Source organism: Ursus arctos, unplaced genomic scaffold, assembly GCF_023065955.2.
Source record: "Ursus arctos isolate Adak ecotype North America unplaced genomic scaffold, UrsArc2.0 scaffold_4, whole genome shotgun sequence".
NCBI lineage: Eukaryota > Metazoa > Chordata > Mammalia > Carnivora > Ursidae > Ursus > Ursus arctos.
Genome location: NW_026623056.1, coordinates 43,543,157 through 43,569,871, shown reverse-complemented (window position 1 = coordinate 43,569,871; position 26,715 = coordinate 43,543,157). Strand labels below are relative to the sequence as shown.

The 26,715-nt window shown below is 38.5% G+C and overlaps 1 protein-coding gene across 24 annotated transcripts in view; it reads left to right on the top strand.

The window, feature by feature from the left end:
• BBX (BBX high mobility group box domain containing) overlaps positions 1–26,715 on the top strand; it is a 266,345-nt gene that overhangs the window by 53,369 nt on the left and 186,261 nt on the right. The window contains exon 3 of one of the 24 annotated variants that reach the window (XM_057306759.1): positions 12,929–13,116. The exons of the other annotated variants lie outside the window; for them this stretch is intronic. The gene's annotated coding sequence lies outside the window, so the exon portion shown is untranslated. The remainder of the gene's footprint in view (positions 1–12,928; positions 13,117–26,715) is intronic. 24 annotated transcript variants of the gene reach the window in all.

Sequence of the window (26,715 nt, the reverse complement as noted above, 5' to 3'; positions counted from 1 at the left end):
ACTTAATATCCTTGAGTTGGCTGTTTGCAAACAGAAATTTAAGATAATAAAACTTACTTGAGTTATACATAAGGAATGAAGTTTATCAGCAGTACGACAGAATTTATAGGGTTTATTAAATCTAATACTTAATCCTGTACCATGTTCTCTAAGTGTAGTTGTTTGATGTTTTTTTAAAAAGAATTCTGCTATATCATTATTACTACTATTACACATTTTTTTTTAAAGATTTTATTTATTTATTCGACAGAGATAGAGACAGCCAGCGAGAGAGGGAACACAAGCAGGGGGAGTGGGAGAGGAAGAAGCAGGCTCATAGCGGAGGAGCCTGATGTGGGGCTCGATCCCAGAATGCCGGGATCACGCCCTGAGCCGAAGGCAGACGCTTAACCGCTGTGCCACCCAGGCGCCCCACTACTATTACACATTTTAAAGTAGAGTTTAGAGTCTATCAATTTGTATACAGTATTACTTCATCTGTAGTGGACCATGTTTATTTTAGAACAATATGTATATATATGAGCCAAAATACTTCTTTTTTAAAAAAAATCTCTAAAAAAAAATCTTTATTTCAAGGATTTAGGAAGAAGCAATCATTTCTTCTTAGCTTGTTAGGACATCAGATATTTTGGCAAACTTTCTCTTTAATAAAATATTCATGTTAACCTGGTAAAAGTATTTTTAAAGTATATATTTTTTAAAGATTTTATTTATTTATTTGACAGAGAGAGACAGCCAGCGAGAGAGGGAACACAAGCAGGGGGAGTGGGAGAGGAAGAAGCAGGCTCCCAGCAGAAGAGCCTGATGTGGGGCTCGATCCCATAACGCTGAGATCACGCCCTGAGCCGAAGGCAGACGCTTAACGACTGCGCCACCCAGGCGCCCCTTAAAGTATTTTCTATAGGTAGCAAGTGTTTTGCAAAATTGTTGTATGCTTTTGGAAACATTTGGCAAAAATGTGTGCAGTTTTTACTGAAAGAATTTTCAGTACACATATGGCATATCTAGAACTTTTTAAAAGACTTTATTTATTTATTTGAGAGAGAGAGAGAGTGAGAACACAAGCTGGGGGAGAGGCAGAGGGAGAAGCAGACTCCCTGCTGATCAGGGAGCCTGATGTGGGGCTGGATCCCAGGACTCTGGGATCACAACCTGAGCCAAAGGTAGACGCTTAACCGACTGAGCCACCCAGGTGCCCTCCTATAAGAAACCTTTTTTTTTTTTTTTTAAAGATTTTATTTATCAGAGAGAGAGAGCAGGCGAGTGTGCATACAAGCTGGGGGAGCAGCAGAGGGAGAGGGAGAAGCAGGTTCTCCGCTGAGCAGGGAGTCCAATGTGGGGCTCTATCCCAGGACCCTGGGATCATGACCCCAGCCTAAGGCAGACACTTAACCAACTGAGCCACCCAGGAGCTCCTACGAACTTTTTTACCAACATTTTTCTGTCCCCTGGGAATTTTGTATCTTTGGACCACCTTTACCCTTCTCTTCTTGTTTCTAAGTCACATTGTATTTAGTTTCATCCAGGTGTCCAGACAATGTTTATGAAACTAAGGTTTTTTGGGGTTTTTAAAGTATCGATTTTTTAACAATATAATTGAAGTTATGTCTTTGTGATTGAAAAGTTGTTTTAGCCTGTCGGATAAGTAGCCATCTTTAAAAACCCACAGCCACCCAAATGCCAAACAATTAATGCTAATTTTAGGACAGCTTCCAGACATGAATTTCAACAAAGCAGAGGACTTTCTCTGTTTTTTGTTTTTAATCTTGAGTGAACGGTTCTTTGCTCACTAATGTCTTAACTAGTATTATAACTGTAAATATTACTGTCTTACTAGTATTTTCTACTTTAAAGCCATTGGCATATAAATAATAAGGTGGTACTCCTGTGCTGATGTTTTGTCGCTGGCACTGTAATCTTTCGTTTTTTAATAGTTTTTAACTCTTTGAAGGTTTAAATTTAAATGTTAAACTTTTGATGATGATGTATTTCCCTGCCTTGCTAAACAGAATTTAGTAAACATAATTTTACTTTCCTTGGTATTTCAAAATCCCTGTTATTGCTGTTAGGATTAATGGAATGGTGTAGATGTGTGTTATGGAGATACGTTGTACTCTTTGCCACACTATAAATGTTCTGTGTTGCTGTTCCCTAGAAAGTGATCTGTGCTTTAATCTTTTTTAATTTTTTTTTCCTATTCCCTCATTCTTACCCTGTTTCCTTTTTGACTCTCCTGAAGGCTGTTAGCAGCCCAGTTATATGATTTGCTACTAAGATAACGAACCGTATCACAGCAATGATCAAAATAAAAACCAACATGTGGTGAAGCTTAAAGGCCTGCCTTTAAATATGGGATTTGTTGGGTATTAATAAAACAAATCTTGTTTGTTCAGAGGACTTTCTCTGCTTTCTTAGGCCTATAATCTTTTGTATTTTGGATAGTTAATCTCAGAAGCAGAGTCTCTGATTGACTTGGATGTTACTGTGTGAGGTTTCTTAGTATAACTCTTAGAGGCATGAACCTCACAGATACCTTATAGCTAGCTACCCAACTGCTTATTTTATGAATAAGGAAACAAGCATAATTGAAAGATTTGCACCAACAGTACAGGGTACTAGATTTCTGGAGTCATTAATGCTTTATTTATTCCTTTTAAGAGCAAACTGAGTCACTGAGAATAGTTTTAACATGTTAATTCGTGTTTTAAAAATATTAATTATAACATGTTAATGCTTTTCTTCATTATAACCTGAGCCTGAGTAGATTAATGATTCTGCAAAACGGTCTTCAGTTTTGATTTCTGGAACTATTTTTTTATAAGGCTGTTTTGTTTTTTACAAACAAATCTTTCAATTTTGGGGATGAACTGTACTTTTAACTTACATATAGTATCTCAAATATTATTAATTGTGAATTTAAGCTAATTTTGCAGTTGGTTTGTTTTTAATATCTGAATCAAGTTGTTGAAGTGATTACTATTTTTTTCTTTAGTTTTGCACACCTTATAGAATCAAAGTTAATAGTTCTCAATTTGTCAATCAGTTATCAAAACACATTTTCCCCTTCTTCCCTGCCTTCCTTTCTCTGTTTCTTCATTTCTTCCTACAAATGTTCATGTATAGAATGCTATGTGGTACACTCCAGAGAGTGCACACAGCTCCTTAACCTTACGTTCTACTGAAGACAGTTGATGTCAAATAATTACTTACGCATTATTTTATTTCAGATTTTCATAAATGGTTAAAAGCAGAGAATGGGTTGGGTAGTAAGAGAATTACTGTAAGTGAGAAGCTGACCAGATCTTTAGGAGCAGGGCAGTCTTCTTTGAGGAAGTGATGCTTCAATTGAAATCTGAATCAGGAGGCTTTCAGGACACAAAAATGCAGGAGAGAGTATAGAAACAAGGCCTGGAAGAGGGCAGGTGGAGCGGCATGAATTCTTACAAAAGCTGAGTGAAGACAGGCCAGGAGGCAGGAGGGAAACCAAGAGAATGTCAAGTCAGTAACTCAAGTGGAGGAAACAATAAGGTATGGATGTGAACCCACCAGTGCGTTTAGCAATCCATAGGCCATTGGTGGTCCAATTGGGAGTCATTTTTGAAAAATGGGAGGGGGTGAGAGCTGCCATACATCAGTGGATTAGGGGCAAGTAAGAAAGGAGAAAAAGGTGATAGTTGCTATTGACAAATTGTTCAAAAAGTTTCACTTGGAAAGGAGGAAGAGAGCATAGTACCTGGAGATGGAATTGGGAGCAGATTATTTATGTTAAGATAAAAAGGAAATATCTGTATTTCAAAGTGGAAAAAAATAGCTTCTCAGAAGGCCCATACTCTGTTACATGACAGCAAATACATTTAAAAAGTCTTTAAGTTATTATATTTTTGGTAATTCTGATGTTTATAAGAAGCCTTTCTTTCCAATTATGGTGCTTTTAGTTAACTCAGTACTGCAAAAATGTTTCTTTTTCTGTGGTTCTTTGTTTTCATTGGAAAAATGTTTAATCAAAATTTATAATTTTAGTGATGCTAAATTGGCATGAGTCACTAAGGGAAATATTTTCACAATAGGAAACCTATATTTCACATATATGTATGAGAAACTCTGGAAAACTAAAAAGTGAATTTATTTTGATTATGTTATTAAAACACAGTAGGAAGATGCAAGAGAACAAGATATTTGGTTATACTATATTTATTGCAAAGAGGAGGTCAGTAACGCCTAAACTAAGAAGTTCTAGAATCTTCAGATTTCAATCTATAATAACTCTTATTGGTCAGGTTCACACTTAATAATTTTTGAACATTTTTGTGAAAGAACAGTAAAAGATCAAGTTGCAGGTACATGTTCTGATCTTTCTTACATCTTTAATGTTAAACAAATGTTCTCATTTTAAGAAAACCCAATGTAGAATCAGAAGCACTAATAATAAATAAATAGAAGGTAATTCTTTGGCCAAGCTAATTCATCCACATGGTTCTCTTAAATACCACTAATCTATTTTAAAGAGCTTATATATATATTATTAACTATTTGTCCATCAGAGAATGCTAGCTGATAGGCAGAGAAATGTAAAATTTTTAAGAGTCACTAGCATTTGAATATTAATCAGGAATGAACTTTAAAATATTCAGCCTGTTGTACATATGTATGTGCCCACAAATATACATGAATTCATTTCTTGAGAGGTAACTCTTCATTGTGTTTTTTTAGATCTGGTTTCTTAAACTTGAGTCAAGTAATAGACGTAGTCTTAGGTGTTAGCTAGTTCTTAATCAGAATTTAAAATTTTTTAATGTTTTATTTAGATCATAAATGTGAAAGAAATAACGTATTTTCTAGGTGGTCTGATTAGTTAGCTTATAACTGAAGTCACTATTGGATTTTTGTCACAATGTTTGCATTTGTGTTTGTGATACTGTTGACAATTAAATGTGCACCTAAACTGAACTTTTTAGCTATTAAGACCATATTCCTTAGACTGCAGTCCACAGTGTTGTCTGTGGATTTATTTTTGTTGTCCAGGCCAAGTAAGTTTGAAAAAAACAGTGTCCTTGATTATGCCTTGTGATATTGTGTCCAGTGATATAAGCAGGTGATTTCACACTGTTGAGGGCTTTGCCATTTTATCTTGCTTTATTTAAAAATTTATTCCACTACTTCTTCTGAATGTTTTGAAATTTTTAACATTTTTTTACAGATAAATGAACTTAGTTTTGTTAAACTTTTGAGAATTTAGTCACATTAATTGGAATGATTTGGGTCTTGTAATTTTAGATAATCTGGACTAGAAAGTGCTATTGTCAAAATTCTTAAAGAAGTAGTAAAGAATATGTTGCAAAGTTTTTCAGGTTGCTGCCTGCTGTTAGTTATTAAGTGTTGGGACGTTGTCCTAAAGGAGAAATTATTTGGAGGCAGATGCAGGAGCCAGGCAGAGAGCATGACTGTGGGAACTGGGCATTGGGTAAGTGGATAGGAGATAGTGGAAATCATGCCGTAAGTGGAGGTGTCTGCTCTAAAATCATTCAGGTTTATTTTCATCTTAGCTGGGCAGGCCAGACCAACACAGATTTGCAGGCTGTAGGCTGTTGAGCCTCAAACTAGTTGTGGGAACAACCTATTTGGGGAAAGCAAAACTTAGAAAATGGTTCTGTCTCAGTTGGAGGCAGTTGTTCATTTTTCATTCATTCATTCCCTCATCCATCCTTCTGTCCATTTATCATTTCATCCATTCTTCCATCCTCTTCATTTATACACATATTAACTTACTCATCACTGAAGTATCTATTATATGCCTGGCTTTAGACACAAAACAGAATCCTTGCGTTTAGTAATTCATAGTTCTACAGCAAGTTGGCAGAAAACCAACCAGAAATAGTATAGAAAACACCTTGTTTTAATAATATATCTCACTGCCAAATTATTATTATCTTTTTGCTTATCTTCTTCCTAGGGGAGTAGAAGCTTTATCTGTTTTGTTCTTTTTATCCCATTGCTCAAAGCAGCGCCTGGTATACAGTAGGTATTAAGTAACTATTGAATGAATAGAATGATTGAATGAATGTTTTGATTGTTTAGTAAAACCTTATGGAGGGGAGGGGATAAGAGCCAGATCCTGAAAGATGGTCAGATTTTGAATAGGTGCAGAAAGGAGCAAGTGACTGACCGACAGAGGGAGCTGTATGAACAAAGTGGTCACAAAGTAAGAAGAGGGGCCTGGAGCCCTGGGGGTAGCGGATGGAAGGGTAGAGAGTAGGATTAGTAAGGAAGCCAGCCCGGATTGAGCAGCCGTTTCACTTTGGAGAGAAGCCAGGAGCTAATGTGGTTGAATGAGAGGTGGAAGGAGTGTGCACTCGAGAAGCAGTTTGGTTACTAGCATGGAAGCACACATTTCAGGTTCAGAATCCTAGTTTGCCACTTGTAAACTGGGTAGCTTTGTTCAGGATGCTTAATTTCTCCGTGCCTGAGTTTCCTAATTCCAATAAAAAAATAATAATTCAGCAATTAAGATTATGTTCATCAATATTTTTTTGTTGTTCTTCATCAGTATTTTTAATAACATGAGGAAATGCTTAGGTTATTTTTCCTAGAACTGACATATGTGAGTAAAAAAGAAAGGGGTAAGAATTGAACATATAGCATGATTTAGAGGCAGAATACCTACTTATGTGCCAGGCTTTGGGGTTACAAAAAAAAAAAATACGGGATGTCAAACATGTTGATAGTAGTGTGATTATAGGTGATGATTATTTTAATTTAAAAATCACTTATATAGTCTACTTGTGAGCATTCATGAATGTGAGAAGTTAAAGCTCCCGTATTAGGTAAGAAATGAATGATGTTTACAAAGAACGTCTGTGTGGTCCGAGTTAGTGATAATGTGTTACACCCGTTTTCCCTGCTCCATGAAACTTCCATTTGGCCTTTTTGACATATCCACTTAGAACATTTAGACATCATTTTATCCTCTTTCTCCTATTTTTTAAAATGTAGTGGGGAAAACATGAGGAAAACATTTTATTATTTGAGCTTATTAATTATACTCGATGAGTAAATATCTTTGAACATCTACTGTTTGACAGGTTATCTTGTACTCTCAGAAGATAAAAAAATGTACTTGGTTTCTTACCCTCCAAAAGCTTATAAAAGGAACCAGTAAACCAAAGCTATTAGAAGAAAATAAGTAGAGAACATTTGAAGTCAAAGCTGTTTAATCCTAATTCAGAACCGAACTGAACAGAACCTGGAGTTCTCCAGGCTTTCCGCCTCCTAATCCAGTGGCCTTTCCCTTGCTTCCAGAGGGCCTTCTTTATCAGGTTACTTGGTTCTCCAGATAATTATCTGAAAACAAAAATGACCACTGATTCATTACTCCAGCTGCTTCCAACTCATCAGCACTGGTTTAAGCCATCAAATGGTACTTGGCGCTGTTTCAGAAAGTCCCCCAGAGGAAGTAGGAAAGCCCGCGTGGAGCTGGTTTTTGAGCAGACTGCCACATCACAGTTCTTCAAAGTTTCGGAAGTGGAATTGTGCTCTTCATTTTCTCTGGGAAGATACCTAACGATTGTTTAAGTACAGAAATATTTCAGTATTTCTCTATGCCTGCTTTGAGAGTCTTGGCCTTCGTAATCACAGAAAGGCATACAGACGTATTTAGAGAAAGGACAAGATCTGGCAAAACAAAATTTGTTTTAAAAGGGTGATTTCCATAGTTTGGCTAGAGATTTGCATCACGCTCCATGAATCTTGTTTCGTTCCTTCATGCCTTTGTTTTAGTGCTTTCCATCCTTTTCCTTTTTTTCCCCCAGGACTGTATAGCTTCATGTATAATATAGAGTTTATAGATATAATATATAGAGTACAATCGGGAGTTTTACAGTTTCAAATATGAAGTATTTCCTTAAAGTGGACCTTTCTAAACACTTTTGAACATATTTTCGTAAGTAAATTCTGTGGGACCAGTGTGTTGTACCAGCTTTAAGCATGAAGATTTGATCAAGTAATTAGTTATATGCTTTATAATATGGTTAAGCAGAAAATGATTTGTACGGTGTTTATATCTATGCATCTGTTTTACTTCATTTTTCTAAATGTTCACCACTCTTTTTTTTTTTTTTTAAGATTTTATTTATTTATTTGAAAGAGATAGAGACAGCCAGCAAGAGAGGGAACACAAGCAGGGGGAGTGGGAGAGGAAGAAGCAGGCTCACAGCGGAGGAGCCTGATGTGGGGCTCGATCCCATAACGCCAGGATCACGCCCTGAGCCGAAGGCAGACGCTTAACCACTGTGCCACCCAGGCGCCCCTAAATGTTCACCCCTCTTATTTTACTGGTTTCTCTTTTATTTAAGTGACTTTAAAGTGTAAGCTCCATCCAGAGCCCGTCCTGCCTACACAGGTGACTCCCTCTCGTTCATGTATAGCTGCTTGTTTCTCCTTCTCACTTCTGTTTACTTATTATTTACTCCATCATCAAAAGCTCCACCATTGGGCCTGTGACCAGCGCTTGGGGTTGGAAGACAGTATGAGGTCAGGGGTTCCACTCCTCAGTAACAGCACAGCTTGTGTGTGGTCCCAACAGAAGTCACGGCTTTGCGTGTCCCAGTATTACCGGAAACTTCGTCCCTGACCTTTCATGACCTTGCCTCCTTAACACAACCCGTAATGCCTCCAGCTTCCAGGCATTCTCCACTCCTGGGAATCGGCCAATTTCCTAAAGGTTAATGCCTTTCTGGAGAGATTTTTTTTTCCCTCATAGTCTTAAGGACAGAATTATAGATTAAGGATAGAATCATATGATTAGCTTTCAAGGTATATACTTCTTTTTCTCTGGTGTTTGTAGATTCTAAAAGAAGCCTTTTTTTTTTTTTAACTATAACACCCATCTAAAGAAAAAAGCGAACTTAGATAATTTTCCAGTGAGCCTCTTAATGTTCTTCATTTTTCATAGGACAGTGAAGAAAGTTATAAAAATAATGAAAGAGTAAAAGGGATCAAAACAATGGTTAGAGAATTCAGGGAGCACTGCAAGTCCAATAAAAGGCTTAAAAAGATTTGGTTGAAGATGCAGAAACAATCAGGTGCTGATGGTGGTAGGTAGCGGGGGAGGGGGAGGCATTTTAGAAGTGTGTAGAATTCCTCCTCTCCCATAAATTTTAAATTAAAAAAATTTTTTTAAAGATTATATTTATTTGAGAGAGAGAGAGAAAGAGCACAATCCTGGAGAGAGGGAGAGGGAAGCAGAGGGAGAACAGGGAGCCTGATGCATGGCTCGATCCCAGGATCCTGGGATCATGACCTGAACCGAAGGCAGATGCTTTACTGACTGAGCCACCCATGCACCCCCTCCCATAAATGTTATACTGTATTGATGAACAAATGTATTTCTAAACTTTCCAGTATATGCTAAAAGCACCTGATTTCAAATAAGAAAACTACTTCAAGGCTTGACTTTTCAGCTCATGAAGTAAGTGAGATGGTTGACCTCTGTGGATCTTAGGGTCTTCATGAAATGGAAATAACATTTATCTCAGTAGTTTTCTCAGAAGTGAAAATATATTGTAAAATATGTTTGCTAAAGTTTAATCAGTAAAAAATGTTAGTGTATTGTAGACCCATCTCAGATGTCTGTGCCCCTTAGAAGTGGCTTGCTGAAGCATTGACAAATGATGACTTTCAAATAGGAAACCTCTTAGAGCTAGAGAGGTGTTAGAGTATAGGAGAAATAAGCCTTTTTGGGGGAAAAGTTGTTATATTGAGGAGAATACACAGGTAAGTGCTATGTAATCTGATTTGAGAGAATATATTTCCACCAAATATGATTTATTTATTTGTAAGGAACTATAAAAAAATAACAAATGTCACAACTCTCAGTAATGGTACACAGTTAAAAGGAGTACTGAAATTTTATACTTGATAATATTCTATTTATTTAGTTTAACTGAATTTTTAAAATTTATATTATTTATTTATTTATTTTGATAATACACTCCCTCACTTTATTTTTTTATTTTTTTTAATTTTTTTTATATATTATGTTAGTCACCATACAGTACATCCCTAGTTTCTGATGTAAAGTTCGATGATTCATTAGTTGTGTATAACACCCAGTGCACCATGCAATACGTGCCCTCCTTACTACCCATCACCAGTCTATCCCATTCCCCCACCCCCCTCCCCTCTGAAGCCCTCAGTTTGTTTCTCATAGTCCATAGTCTCTCATGCTTCATTCCCCCTTCTGATTACCCCCCCTATTTATTTTAAAGGGTCCTAAAACTAATAGAAATGTTTCTTTGAGACAGAGTACATGACTGTAGGTAATTGAAATGTCTTTCACGAAAGTAAAAGGGAAATATTTGAATGTTTGTGGTGAGGGGAAACTGTAACTTGCTACTTAATTTATGCTATTTTAACCTTTATAATCATTGTGGTACTTCAGAAATTTTTTTTACATTTTATGTATAACTTGTAGGTAGCTCTGACTGTGGCTTTATATTGAAGAGATTAACCCCATCAAGAAATTAATAAGTTAATAGTCTTCCAGTTTAGTATGACTTTGATATTTGGGAAAATTTGTAAGCCTATCAGCTTACAAAATGTAATCTGTTTACAATTTCTAATTTTTTAAAAGATGTTTTGGGTTTAAAAAATATTAAGATAACCAGGTGTTCTTTATGAGATTGCTCATTTTTAAAAACATGTTAAACTGATTTTCAGTATAACAGCAGCCTTAGCATTGAACAGAATGCTTAATCTTAATGTCTCTTGGAGTCTAATAATGCTAGGAAATCTTACGGAAATTTGAAACATTTAAAAATAGATCTATGCAATAACCTGAAGTTTTAAAGTTTATTTCTTTATTATTTTGCTGTGTTTACCAGTGCACACCAGCTCAGATTTTATTAATAAAAGAGGCATTTGCAACTTTCGGGAGCTTTCAGGTAACTTCTTCAAGTAGGTATGTTTAGATTTATCAAAATAGTAGTCAGATTTGGCAAATTTCAGGAATACTGGATGATCATTGATCCTGAATTTCTCTGCCCCATACACATACCTTAAGGGCCAACAGTTTCTATTAGATAGTACCATTTAGTTAATCGGAGAATGTTTTGTTTTCTAGGTTAAGGTAAAAGGTTCTTTTAACCTTTCATTTTTCAAAGACCTTCTTTATATGGAAAAAAGTAGAAGTATGATATTTGGGGGATTTTTTTTGTTGTCTGACTATATTATAATTTTACATTTCTGTACAGCTAATTTTCTTAGAGACTAATTGGTGTTCTGTTAAAACTTTTAACATGCTTGTTGGTCAGTGGTACTTCAAGGATAGTCTGCATTTGGCCTGTGGCTGTTGTAATAGCAGCAGTCACTTAATCAACCAATATAAAAGTGTTTATCTGACACCGACCTTGTGCTGGATATTATGGGACTAACAAAGCCCCTTGAGCTGGTCAATAAATTTTAAGTGATTATGACCCTGAGGCCTATCTTTTGTCTGAAAACTGAATGCTGGGCATAGGTTCAGCAATTGCCAGAGAAGTCATCACAAATCCACTAAATCCTAATTCATTTTGGTGACGTAAGATTATCACTATCTAAAGAGTTGGATTCTGGTAGTAAGCTCAGTGGCAAAAGAAACCTTGAAGGAGTCGGAAAACAGGCTTGAAAACTTTCAACTAATCTTCTAACATTTATCGGGTACAACATAATATACTAGGTGCTGGGGATGTAAGATGAACAAAAACAAGGATTCTCTTTTGTGGGATCTTACAGGGTAGTGGGGAAACTAGCGTGTGTTCAAAATGAGAGCCGTCAGGACTCTACCAGTGACACGTGCAGAACTTTTGGGAACACATAGGATTCAGTCTAACTCTCCATGAAGGAAATGGACTGATTTTTTTCCAGTCCTTTTAAGTGAAAAAACAAAACAAAAAACAGCCTTTGGATTTAGACAGTAGCCATAGAGGAGAATAATGTGGATTCAAAGACCAAAACACTGTTATCCAAAGGAACTCAGAAGTAACATTGCATGAGCATATGATTTAAGATTTGCCAGAGGAATAGAGTTGCAGTTTAGTAGTTGAGAGGAACATTTTGCTGGGCTCTGATACTTTCAGAGGTAAATGCTTTTCATTGTGCCTGTATCAGGTCATCAGTGAGAGCTGATTTAAATCATCACATTTCCCCCCAGGGTCAGATAACAGTTATTAAACAGATAGGGAGTAGACCCCAAATTCTATCACAGGCCAGGTTTTTGCCATTTTTCTTTGTAGTAGTCCTTTAGGCACCTGGTAACATTTTATAAATGTAAGTTTGTTTTTCCTGGGCTCACTGCCCCAATCTAGTAGCCCAAAGTTTTTCATGTTCCCAATTTCAGGCATCCATAGAGTTTCTACATTTTGCACATTATTCTCTTCCAGAGACTGTCTGCCTTTTTGGCTTCTTCCCTGTAGCCCTGCCTCCTGTCAGTCTCACTTAGTCAGATTCCCAGCTCATTGTCTTGTTGCCAGGGTGGCCCTCCAGGCTAACTACAGAGAAAGTTGATGATGGAGTTGAAGATGGTGATGGTGAGAATAAAGATGTCATGCCCTCATTGTAATCATTTTCTGTCAGGGCACAGGAGTTCAGAGTGTGAGCTCTCGAGACAGGCTACTTAGCCTCAGTGCCAGCTCTTTCACTTCTTGGCTCTGGAATCCTAAGCTCTCGTGGACAGTCTTTCCTCATCGATAAAACATAGTATCTGTTATGCCATAAGATTCCTGGGGAGAATTAGATGAATCAAGACATGTCCATACCATAGGAGCTCAGAAGCGTTGTTAGTTATTATTTAGTAAACGCAAGGTTATAACTGGTGCAGTACTAAGGACGCTATCTTATTTATTTATTTATTTATTTATTTATTTATTTATTTATTTAAAAGAAATATTTATTTCAGGGGGGTGGCAGAGGGAGAGAGAGAATCCTGAAGCAGACTGCCCACTCAGCGGGGAGGCCAGCACGGGGCTTGATCCCAGGACCCTGAGATCCTGACCTGAATTGAAATCAAGACTCTGCCGCTTAACCAACTGAACCACCAGGTGCCCCAGGACACTATCTCTTTTAATGCCCCCAACAACCTTATAGGTACGCTCTTATTGTCTTTTATGGATGGGGAAATTGAGCCTTAGAAAAGTTAAATAACTTTTCCAAGGACACATGGTCTGGATTCAAACTCAGATCTGCATGATTCCAGAAAGCTCCCCCCATCCCAGACTAAAACCTGATGCCCTGCGGGAGTCACAAGATAGGGTGGGGATCCTGCCACAGCTTCTCACTACACTGTTGATTATACCAGCACTTTAGTGGGGCATGTACGTGTCCCAGAGAACTTTGAGGGACCATCCATCTGCAGGATTGAGTTATCGTTTGGCTTTCTTGCCTGCTTTGTGACCTTGAGCAAGTCACTTAAGTATTTTTGAGGCTCAGATTCAGGGTCAAATGAGACAATAGGAAGCACATAATAATTCGTGGAATAAGGTGCCTAGCCTACCATATAGACATTTAAATAGAACAGGAAGTATCAATTAACTTTTTGAAACCTGCCCTTCCCTTTGATCTTATTTGAATTTTGTTTGCTACTTTTGAAAGTGAGAAGTTTATTTTGTGCTTCTGGAGATGAACCTAAAGTTCTAGGGCACTAGATGGAGTAGTGCCTTGGAGACTGAAGCTTTGGACTACCAAGTACCATAACAAGCAAAAACATGCAGTGAGTAGATAATTACTAAAAGTAACATGCACCTGTGTGTTAGTAATTGGAAGTGGGATGGGTTTGCTACCAAAATGAATGGGGGTCACAAGTACGAATGTTAGGCCTCACCCTTTGGCCATCCAGCCATGTTAATGATCCAGAGCCTAGATGACCTCTCAGAATCAAGTCACAAGCTTGATGTATTTGATAAAAGACATACATTCTTGGCTTAAACAGTTTTTATCAGAATTAAACAGATCTAGTTAGCTTTTTGCTGATTTCCACACCTCATAGCAATTAGGATGGAAAGGGGAGCTTCACATAGACATTCAGTGGTGAGAAGTAAGTGATAGGAGGACCCTGACCGAAAGGGCAAAACGTCCCTTTTCTTTAAGTAAAGCATGCTCACTTCTGTGAACTTGCCTCAATTTTGTGAGGTAGTTTAGGAAGGTGAGATTAACCTCTTTTTATAGGGAAGAAAGTTGGAACTCAGGGAGTTTGAGTACCTCAGCTCAAGGCTGGCGATGTGTGATCCGTGGGTCAGGAATGGAACCCACAGCCCCCAGTTTGCTGGCAGAAATCCAGGGAGCCACACAGGAGCAGTATCGTAGGTCTCGGGGCATTATGTGAACACTCAGCAGGATTCGGGTTCATGAAAACTAGTAAAAGGTGATATCATTTTGGTGTGGTCTAAGAAGATAAGAATGAGTTCCCCATTTTGAGAAGATTTTCATTTATAGTTTAAAATTAGGAGGCAAAACTGTTGTGGTACTAAAAGAAGAACTATGGGTAACTGGGAAACCTAGTTCTCAAAGTGGATCATTTCCTGAGGTTCTAAATTTCTCCTCCTCCTCCTCCTCCTCTTCCTTTTTTAACTCTGTAGTGATCCTTGAAAGGTGCTTTGGAATCAAAGAAGGGTGACCTGTGTAACGGTCTTTAAACATTTTTACTCTAGTAAGAATTTTGAAAACTGTGGATTCCCTCATGTATTTCTTCATTGACATTTAAATTTTTTGTCATAAGTTTAAATCATTTGCTAATGCTAAAATTGTTGTTGATAATAAGTATTGAAATTTCATCTTTTTTTAAAGAGTTATTTATTTTGAGGGGGTACAGAGGGAGGGGCAGAGGGTGAGGGAGAGAGAATCTTAAGCAGACTCTTTACTGAGCACGAGCCCAATGTGGTCCTGTATCTTAGGACCCTGAGATCAGAACCTGAGCTGAAACCAAGAGTGGAACGCTTAACCAGCTGTGCCACCCAGGCATCCCAGTATTGAAATTTCTTAATAAAATTGTTCTATCCTTCTTAAACATGTTTCTTTGTATCAAACTCCATAACTATATAAAACTACCACTGTCTATTTACAAACTACTCTTTTAACAGTCTGAAATTTTAGAGTGTTAATTTTTCTCCTTGAGGTCTTTATTATTACACTTTTCTCACTAATTTTTTCTCACTAAATTTTTATCCTTATATTACTATTATGTTTAAAAATCTATTTTTGATCACCATATCATACTTCCGGTAACAATTTAATTTACTGTTACCATAAACCTCTAAGTGATTTTTTAAAAAAGTTGTCATTACAGTAATGTCTAGTACACGGTTGATGAAAATAACGTGTAAATTACAAATTTTGATAAATAATAATAGAAAAATAAAATCTTACCGGGATTTATCTCTAAATGCGTTATTGGTGCTTTTTCTATTCATGTATCAGTGGGTGAGATTTTTCATTGCAGAAAGAGTTTAGTGTGTTTTTCATTCTTTTTAAATGTATATGCTGTGAAATTTTGTTTACATAAGTGAAGAAGATGAGAGCATGAATGTAGCAGTGTCACTTAATTCTTTGAACTTGTGAGTTCTTCTTCAAAATCTCAGAGATCTATCATTTAAAATTACATTTAATGATTTCTCGGCTGACCACCCAATTAGGTCCCCAGGTTTATTCCAAGTGAAGAATTGGCAAAGCCACCTGAGTTGTCAAAGGACAGTGACTAGGGCCATATACTTTTTCACCACCAGTATTTTTCGTTGTTCCCTGGTGTCCCATCCAGAGGTTTTTCCTACCCCAGCATGAGTTTTGTGATGGGTGAGCTAGGTGCCTTGATTTTGTAGAACAGGAGTAGGGGGATTGGGAAAGGGAAGGTGGGAAAGGCGAACTGCTCTGTAGGATATTCTCAGTACATCAGTTCTTGGAAAGCGTGCTCAGAAAATTGATTTACCATCTTTGTTCCTGCGTACTCTTCATACCCTTGGCAACTTTCATGTGCTTCCAGGAGTTTGCCCACCTGAATTTGAAGACTGTTGTGTTAGTAACCAGTATATGGTGGGTTCATAATTAAAACAATTTTTTTCTCCCTGGTGTGTGTGTGTGTGTGTGTGCGTGCGCACGCACGCACGCGCACACTTACTTTAAACTTAGAACACTGCTGACCAAGGTAAATCATTTATGCTGCTTAGGGTCATGGCATAGGTATTATTTTATTATTTCCATTATTTCCATTATTTCCATGCACGGGCTTGTAAATTGTCCTATCCTGAGCATGAATCTACATATATATAGATATATATAGATATATATAGATATATATAGATATATATAGATATATAGATATATAATATATAATCCCAATTCTCTATAAATTCTCTAGATAGGATTCACATTTGAAGTACCTGTAACTTTTTTCCCTACAAATCTTTTGCTGGTCCTATTCACATGTACTAGTACTTTGGAAAGCATATCTTAAATAGCTCCATAGAAGGAATTACTTGCAATTCTGAGTAAACAACAAAGAGTTGGCCACATTAGATTGCTTTTTTGCTCCTGGCTTATTTCTTTTGGGTATCAGTTCATAAAATTACAACAGTACAAGAGACCTCAGATATAATTTATATTAACTCTTTCCTTTTCCAGAAAATGAAACCAGAGAGATGAAGCCAATTGTCCAAGGTCACAGAGGTGGTATTAGAATAGCAAAACCTGTCTCCTAACTCCCATTATTACACCCTTCGCTACATCACACCTTCTGTGCCTTTTGCTAAATTGCATTTCTCACCTCAGTCCTATTTAATATTATTCCTCCTGGGGACTGACTAGCTTTTTGTCGACTCAGCATTATTTTTTAAATAGGGAGGCATTTGCTTTTTCATTGAAGACTTTTCTGAAAACAAAACTACTCCTTATCCTGTGGCCAGTACTTTCTGAGGCACAGTAGGACACAGCGAGGGGAGCCTGGGGCCCCCGTGCCTCGTGCCCGCCCCCCCCCCCCCCCCCCCCCCCGCCGTGGCCCTGGGGGAGGGAGGGGATGTTAACAGGTCAGAGTAGAGGTGGATTGGCAGAGCGGGGGCTGGTGGGAGGTGGGAAGCTTACATCATTTCCCTGCAACTGGGCTCTGGCGAGGCTGTAAGGCCTCACTTTCCCCTGTATAATAGTTTGCCAAATTGCAGAGATTCGTAAAAGAGAGAAAAGGTACGGCGGGACGGGTGCTCGCCCTGTTTTAAATCTGCTCAAAGATGAAGCCGTCAATAAGTAACTGGAAGCAGCTAGGACCGTGTGTGCTTCGCTCTCCCCCAGCTCAGTTCCTTTCTGCTCCGCCCCATCCCTGCTCTCTCTGCTGCTCAGATCAGCTTCCTGCTTCTCATGAAAGCTGTTCTCCTGTAAAGCTGATCTGCTTTCACCGAAAGCATTATATTCATAAGTCTGAGTCAGGTTTTGTGGAAGTATTGTTGCTTTGGTTTTCTTTGGGGGACGGAGAAGGGGGGAAGAATATATTTAAAAAAAAAGAAAAAGAAAAGAAAGGGGCAGACTGAAAAAGCAAAATCATCATGAATTTTGTTGTTACATCGTGCCAGTGTTATAACCAGCTCTGTAGACTGCCGCACTGAAAACAGTTCTGTGAGAGGTATGTGCTTGAAAAACGGAAAGGTGACTATTGGCCATGGTGCACACTGTCCACCCAGTAGCTGCTCAGATGTCTGTAAGGCCGTTATTTGCTAGTGTTTTGATATGGAAAGGGCAGTCATTCCTCAGACGGGGTACAGTTAGGAGCTTTTAGTAAAATGTGAAATAACGTGGTTCGTCCCCCCATCAGGACTCCTGAAATGCCTCGTTCGGGCTGCATACGTCCAGTCAAATCCACAGCGTTCTTGCAGGCTCTTTCGGTGGTGACTGTCTGTAAACGAGATGATGATCTTTAATACCGCTCTCATTATTTATGAACCATATGACAAAGATTAACGAGAGAGACTTCCAGTAGCCTAGAAGAAGCTTCAGATTCATTAGGAGCTGTTTGCATTGGCAGATAACAGAAGTCAAAGGAAATGGTTGATGATTCACCATAACCTAAAGTGAAAGTTTTAAAGTTTAGAGGGTGTGTTATATTTAAGGGGAAAAATGTGGAGAGGTCACCAAAATTTAGAAGCATAACCCCACCTACTGCAGTGGATGCCTGACCTATATTGAGGCCCGAGGGTTTGGGAACACGTATGGATGTATCTTTTCAAAGGAGATTAGTAAAATATGTTTGAACATTTCTAGTCGGCGGTCAGAAGAATAGGATTGAGAATATAACCAACACTGAAGGAAATATGAACTATGTATTTGTTATGAAAAATCCAGGCTATTCTGCTATTAAAAAGTTTGGGGAAATATTTAAAGTAGGAAAATAAAACATTTTATCACATGCATTGGCTAAGCTACTAGTGGCAGAGACCATTCAAACTGCAGAGGAGTTTCTGCTTGTTTTAAGAATTATTTTATTGTAGAAAAAACTTGAGAAGTCTTGAATGTTACCATGCTTTAAATTTATTTTACAAAACTTTGGACTTAATTTTTTTAAGTTTATCAGCATATAAAGGTGCCAGTACTGTTGTCCTTTTCTATAAAGGTAGTAGTGCTTACATTGTTGAAAGCTCTTAATCGTGAATAGAAAAGGCTAGCTATTATAACTCAGCCTGAATTCTTCCCCTTTAAGAGACTGTGCCGTTTAAACTTGATTTCTTCTCAGATATTTGCAAAGAGCACTAATTTTATGATCTCAGAGGATATTATTAACAAGTTACAACTATAAAAGGTTCTAGAAAAGAACTAGTAAATAAAAGCCTTCTGAGAAGGAATCCCCTCAATGCCCCCTCCCCCACGGCCACCCTGATTGTATTTACCTTGGTCATTGTCAAGTGTAGCTGCACATTAGAAACCCCTGGAGAGCTTTTAATACCTACCATTGCCCAGGCCCTCCCCCAGAGATTCTAATTTAATTGGTTGGGGGTGGGGCCTGGGCTTTGATAGATTTAAAACCATTCCCAGGTGTTTCTGAGGTGCAGCCAGAGGTGACAACAGTCGCGCTGCCTGAACATCCCCTGTGCTGAACAGCCCGATGTGCTCTGGGTTCCAATTGTGTCAATCCCAGATCTGCTTTGGTAGGCGTCCTCTTAGGTCTGAACGTAGTCACCAGTAGCTCATCAGATACTATCATGTCTCCCCCAAGACTTCTCTTTTCCAGGCTGTCTAGTCCTCATTCCTCCAGCATTCCGGACTTGTTTTCGCCGTTCCTTTCTGTCATGGAATTGCTCTTATTTGTCAGGATCATCCTTAAATAGGGTGCCCTCGGGCCCCAGCTCATCGCTCTCGATTTGTGGTGCCCAGCCAGGATGCAGAGAATACAGAGAAGCTAAGCTGTGACTCCTTGCTCTGGACACTGCACTTCTATGACCGGTGGCGAAGATTACGTTAGCTTTTTTGGCAGTCGTGTCACACTGTTGACTCATGTTGAGCTCAAAGTCAGCTCGAGCTCTCGGTTCTTTTTCACATGAATTGTACTTAAGTCAGGCCTCTCCTACTCCATCCTGGTAGGTTTGTTTTTTTTTTTTCCACTGTATTGCCAGGGTTTACATTTATACTTGAGAAACATAAGAGGAAAACCTACTGAATCAGTTGTTCCACACAGGGAGAGTGATGTATTCAAACTGAATGCCAGCAGTTTATTCTGTGCATATAGCAGCAATTTGCAAGAGTGATCTAGACCAATCATTTGGATCCACGGTTAAATTTAATCTTGTTAATTCAATCCATCTTTCTAGCATTCCTTCTGATTCATTACTCAGTGCTTGCTGTTCAAAGTTAAAAACCCATTTGAATATGCAGCCTGTTTTAATGTTTGCATTCAATACTTGGTCAAATGCCTTCCTAAATCAAAATATATTATATGCGTGGCACTCTTCTGAACTATTTGTGTGATGTCTTTATTTTCAAAGGAAATGTGTTGAATTTGTCACGGCGTTCTTGTTTAATGACAGAACTAGAAGAAAATATTTTGCAGATGAGTAGGTGACTTGTCTAAGATCATACAGTTTGCTACTGTCAAGACTAGAACTCAGATCCAGCTCTGCTGGTGCCTACGCCAGTGTCTGGATCAGACCACAGATGCTGATGCCATGTGTCATTTAGGATGAGACTTGAAGCCAAAAGGAATTCAAGCCTCTATGGGTGCTTCACTGTCTCTTCTGGGGTATTAATATTTAATCCCTTAACGTATAACTCAGTCAACTCCTGACTTGTTATTCATTTAGTGTTCTGCCCAAAAGCAATAAAAAGAGGAGTAAAATGACAAGCTGGCATTCCTAAATTAACTGCAGAGAATAGTATTCTGAAGAGTTTGTGCATTCTGCCTCCCTTTGGAAGGTTATTCCTCCTAACCTCCCCTCCCCCAACACACACACAGTTGATGCTAGAGTAGTATCCTTTTGCTCATGGTGCATCACAGTACGGGAAGCTTTTGTATATTATCGGAGAGTTATATATGGCTAGTCTTTGAATTTTGCAGATAAGGAAACTGAGGCACAGGCGGAAAAGGCTTTGTAGCCGTGATGCTTAGCAGTGTGTATGCTATACAAGCGTACCTAGTACATAAGACACACTTAGTAAGTATCTGGGTACTGCACACCTTTCTTCACTATTGTTTTCTTCTCCACATAGGAATTGGATTTTACCTTTCTTTCTCCCCAGCTTTGCCCGTAGGTACTCATTTCCTTAAAAGTGTTGAAATGGAACAGATTTTTCAAGAATATCTATTACTTTAGAAAAGCTCCAGTGATACAGGAAAAGCTCAGATAACCAGGTTTATTTTTCCTCCTTTTGACTTACAGGAAAATGAGCTCCTTTCCTCCCCTTTAAAAAATTGATTCTAAACAATTTAGTTTAAAGAAAAAAAAAAGAAAGAGAGGAATTTCCAAAGAATGAATAGCCTAGGGCCAGTCTGCATACATTTAGCCCAAATGTCCACATCGTCATTAGGGTCCAGTGAAAACTGATGCTTACAACAAGACCGACCCTAGTGTAGGGTAAGACCCGCAGTGACCAGTGATTTAATTATGGTTGCTATACTGTATTTACTAAAGCAAGAAAGTATTCTTTAATACATCTTAGAAAGGGTTTCAATATCAGTAGTTGAAACAAAAAGGCTTTATAAGTAAATTTAGTCAGTTAGACGAGGCTACTCCTTCAGCCTTTTGGTTAATATAGGTTTGATTGTATGTCCTCCTTCACAGTTTAGCAACCCCTGGTTTTATTAATTAACTTGAGGCCGGCGAAACATGAACAGTAGTCCTGTGTGAGGCTGCACTTTCCGAGCATCCTTGCTGCTTTTCCACAGTAGCCCCAAGTGTCGTTTTCTGTTCTGCAAGCATAGTTTGCATTACTTTAGTTAATAGTGGTTGTATCTTTTGCTTGGCTCTTCTTCTTATCTCATATCCTGCAATCCGTTCTTAGGGATCCTTCAATATTTTTATGCTTCATAATGGTGCTTTTAACCAGATGGTTTTAACAGGAAATGAGGATTAAATGTCCACAGAAACTTGAACCATGTACACATGGGCCATACAGAAGCACACAGCTGAAAACTGGCATGACAGATAGGTATGATTGCTAGTGGAATCAGTGACTTCTTGAGTAGTACTCAGTACAAAGTATCCATAGTTAATTTGATATCAAAGATGGGGTATCAGGAAAAAGATGAGATTGGGAAATACAGATTCATTACAATTACTTTTTTTTAAAAAAGATTTATGTGTTTATTTATTTGAGACAGAGAAAAGGGCACGGGTGGGGGCAGGGGGAGGAGGAGCAGAGGGACAAGCAGACTGCCTGCTGAGTGGGGAGCCCCATGCCTGGCTCCGTCCCAGGACCCTGAGATCATGACCTGAGCTGAAGTCAGACGCTTAACCAACTGAGCCACCCAGGTGCCCTGCAATTACTTTTTATTGTAGAATTTTAAAAGGTAAAGATGTAAAACCCTAATCTCTCTAAATTACTATTCACAGAGTGTTTATAGACATGTCTTCCAAAACGTCAGACAAATTACTTAAAAAAAGGAAATTTACTTAAAAAAAAAGAAATTTTTCAAGGCACAACATAGGGCTTGAACTCACGACCCTGGGATCAAGAGTTGCATGCTCTATGGACTGAGCCAGTCAGGCACCCCTGCCTCAAACAAATTACCTTTTTTAAAAATAAAGATTTTATTTATTTATTCATTTATTTTAGAGATAGAGCCGGGGGAGGAGCAGAGGGAGAGAGACAATCTCAAGCAGACTGTGCGCTGAGTGTAGAGCCCAATGTGGGGCCGGATCTCATGATCCCAATCTCATGACCTGAGCCGAAGCCAAGAGTTGGATACTCAACTGACTGATTCCACCCAGGTGCCCCCCAAACAAATTACTTTTTGTGCAGCGCATCCCAACCGTCATTTTCCTATGTGTTTTTTTCTTTATTATTTTTGTAACTACTGAGACTGGTGGCACTCATCAGATTTTGCTTATATATAACAATGTATTTCTCTCAGCTCTGGAGGAGGTAAGTGTGAGATCAGGGTGCCAGCATGCCCAGGGAAGGGCCCTCTGCAAGCTTCTTGCATCTTCACATGACCAGGGCCAGGGGAACTGCAATCACAATCATGAGGGCTTCACTCTCATGACCTAAGCAATCTCCCAAAGATCCCACCTTCTGATATCATCACATGGGACATTTGGATTTCAACATTAGTTTTGAGGGGACACAAACGTTCGGACCTTAGCATTTTGTCCCTGGCCCCTGTAAAATTCATGTCCTCAAGTGCAAAATGCACTCACCATTCCAGTAGCCTCCAAAGTCTTATTAGTTCTAGCATCAACTCCCAAAGTCTCATCTACATGTCATCTATGTCAGATATAGGTGAGATTTAGGCAGTGATTCATCCTGAGACAAATTCCTCTCCAGCCGTAAATGTGTGAATTCAAACAGGTTATGTGCTTCCAGAGTGTAATGGTTGTACAGGCATAGAGGTAAACACTCCCATTCCAAAACAGAGAAATAGGGAAGAAAGGGGTGATAGGTCCCAGGCAAGTCAAAACCCAACAGGACAAATAACATCAAATCAAAACTCAAGAATAATCTTTACTTTGATGCTCTGCCCACCAGGCCCATTGGGGCAGGGGTCCCACTTCCCAGACGCACTAGGGTATACCTGCCCCCCGAGACTTTGCTGGGCCCAGCCTACACAGCATCTCTCTCAGGCTGGAGTGGTATGCCTGTGGCTCTACTGATGTGCGGTTGTGGGGTGCCTGCAGCCCCACCCCCCACATCTCTGCTGAGCTTTACCCTGGTAGAGGTCTCTATGGAAGACTTGTCCTCACTATGCCCAAGTTCTTGCTCCAGGTGGCTCTATCCTTTGTAATCTAAGTGGAGTTAGCTACTTCCCCAGGGCTCTGTGAGGGGTGAGTCCAGCTACCCTGCTTTGGGTAGGTGTCTTCTGGCTTGTTGAAACCCAGGTGATATACTTTGAAACGAAGGAAGAAGCCCTGATAATCTCTGAATTGCCTTTAGAGTTCTTTCCTTGTCTTGAAAAATGTTACACATTTGAAGCAGTATAGCTCTGTAGTCCCCTCCTATAAATTCTGACAACGAACCTTCGTTCATTCCTTTCTTCTCCTTTAGTTCAAATTGCTGTTTTCCCTCTGGGGTATGGCTGATAAAATCTCTGATTCACACCCATCCTGATCTCCTTATCAGAAGGTCTCTTGGCTGCAGTCTTCTTGGTCTCTTCCAAAAATGCTTACTCGTTTTTTGTAATAAGACTGTCCTGAGACTTTTTCAGATTTTAAACTTATGCTTCCCTTTTGATTACAAATACTGTCAAGTCATTTCTTTCTACTTGAATTTTGCTATAAGCATTCAAGAGAATCCAAGCTGCACTTTCAACACCTTGCTTAGAAAAAGTTCAGCCAAATGTCCAGTTTCATTGTTCACAAGTTCTATCTTCCACGAAATACTAGGGCATGAATGAACATAATCAGCTGCATCCTTTACTGCTTTATAGCAAGGATGGCCTTTCCTCCAGTTTATAATAACACGTACCCGGTTTCCATCTAAGACCACATCAGAATGGCCTTAATTGTCCCAATTTCCACATTCTGTTCAAGACCACTTAGATATTCTCCAGGAAGTTTGGAGTTTGCTCTCTGTCTCTTCTCGTCTCTTTCTGAACCCTCAGCAGAGTTGCTTTTAATGCTCTGTTCCCAGTCGGGTAGGCTTTGTCTAGCATGCACTTCAGAACTCTTCCAGCCTCTGCTCATTACCCAGTTCCAAAGCTACTTCGCATTGGTAGGTATTTGTTGTGGAAGCACCACACTTCTGGTACCAGTTTTCTGTCTTAGTCAGTTAAGGCTGCTGTGACAAAACTCACAGCCCGCATGGCTTATAAACAGCAACCATTCTTTTCTTACAGTTCTGGAGGCTGCAAAGTCAAGGTCACAGTCATAGTTCGTGAATGACAAAGCTTCTTACTAGGAGAATTATTATTATTGTACTTCATATTTAAAAAGATGTAAAGGGAAAAAAAAGTTCCAAAGAAAAGGAATGTCAAGTGTCTTATCGAGTAGGGCCAAATTAACCTAAATCACCCAAACGAATATGTAGGACTTCTGTATTGAAATGTATTAATTTATACTGTTAGATATTATCTTCGTATGAATCTTAGAATTATTTGACTATTTTTATTAAAACACTTCAGTTAGATTTATTTGAAGTTGTGTAGGTGTCCCTTTCATTATTTAACAAGGACTTTCTCTCATCTGAGAGCTCAGGAAAACCTCTCTTGGAGAAAGTGATTTAAGAGCCGATGAGTAGATATTAGGTGGATTGGGCTGGGAGTGGTAGGAGATACAGAGGCTCTGAGGTGAGGAAGAGTAAGATGTCTAGGAAAAATTAGAAGAATCTAATATGGCTAGAGTTTTGTAAAGAGGTGAAAGGCTGGTATTATGCAGGTGGAAATCAGAATATGTGGAATTTTGTGTACTTTGATGAAATTATGGCAAACATAGTAGGTAACTTTCAACTAGGGTTAAGGTGTTGGAATTCACATTTTGTAAAGAAAGATCAGTCTGGTTGCCTCCGGAGGGATGCTTTTAAGGAAGGCACAAATGGGGATGCAGAAATCATTCAAGAGATTATTATTATAGTGGCAGCTTAAGCCAGGTGGTGGCAGTGGGATGGGAAGAACTGGACCGATTGACCATGTATTTAGGAACCTGAATTAATGGTGTTTTATGATTGACGGGTTGTGGACGTGAGACAGAGGAAACAACTCAGTGTTAGCATCTGGGTGCCTTGATCAGTACAGTGACAATTGCAGAAACAAGGAAAGCCCCGAGAGAAGCAGATGTGGGGGCTGTAGGGAAAAGATGATGTGTTTAAATGTACACATGTTGAAACTGAAGTGCCTCTAAGATACCTAGATTGAGATAGTCATTTATCTGTAAAATGTGTCTGGACTGCAGAAGAGAGGAATTGGCTTGAAATACAAATTTGGCAATCATTGGCATATGGTAATTGAAGCCTGAAGAAGAAATGAGGTCAGCTAAGGAGGAGTGCCGAGTGAGAATATAACCCGACTTGGTAACCCTAAGCCAAGGCCCTGCAGAGGAGAGATAATCTACCCAAAGAGTGAGAACAGGACGGGGAAGCACACATTACTCACCTGTTTTGGTTGTTGCTGTTATTGTTTTATCAGCATTGTTTAATTTGTTAGCCAACCTTTTTATTTTGAGATAATTGTGAATTTATATGTAGTTATCAGAAATAATACAGACCCTTTATCCATGTTCCCCCAGTGATCTACTTGAAAACTATGGTAAATATCACAACCAGAGTATTGACATATATACAGTCACTGCAAAACATTTTTTTCACCTCAAGGATCCCTCATGTTGTCGTTTTTATAGTCCTACCCCCTTTATAACTCCTTGCAATCACAAGTCTGTTTTCCATTTCTCTAATTTTGTCATTTTAAGAATGTGACAGAAATAAAGTCGTATAGTACGTAGTCTTTTGAGATTGTTTTTTTTTTTTTTTACACTCAGCAAAATTCTCCAGAGATTCATGCAAGTTGTATCATTACTTCTTTTTTATTACCAAATAATACTCTGTGGTGTGAAGATATTACAGTTTATTTAACCACTCACCTGTTGAAAGATATCTGGGTTGTTTCCAGTTTGGGACTATTATGAATAAAGCTGCTGTGAACATTCATGTACATGTTTTTGTATGAATAAGTTTTTGTTTCTCCTGGATAAATGCCCAGGAATGCAGTTGCCAGGCTATATTATAGTTGTGTGTTTAGTTTTTAAAAGAAACAACCAAATGTTTTCCCAAAGTGTCATTATTTTCATTCCTATCAGCAATATATGAATGATCTAGTTTCTCTGTAACTTCACCAGAATTTGGTGTTATCACTTTTTTAAAACAGTTTCAGTAGCTGTATAGTGATAATCTCATCTAATTTGACTTTGCATTTCTTTGATGACTAATAATATTGAATATCTTTTCATTTGTTTACTTGCCATTTATAGATATATATTCTTTGGTAAAATGACTTCATGTATTTTGCCCATTTTCTAATTGGATTTTTTTTTTTTAAGATTGTGTTTTGAGAGTTTCTTTATATATTCTAGAAGCTAGTTC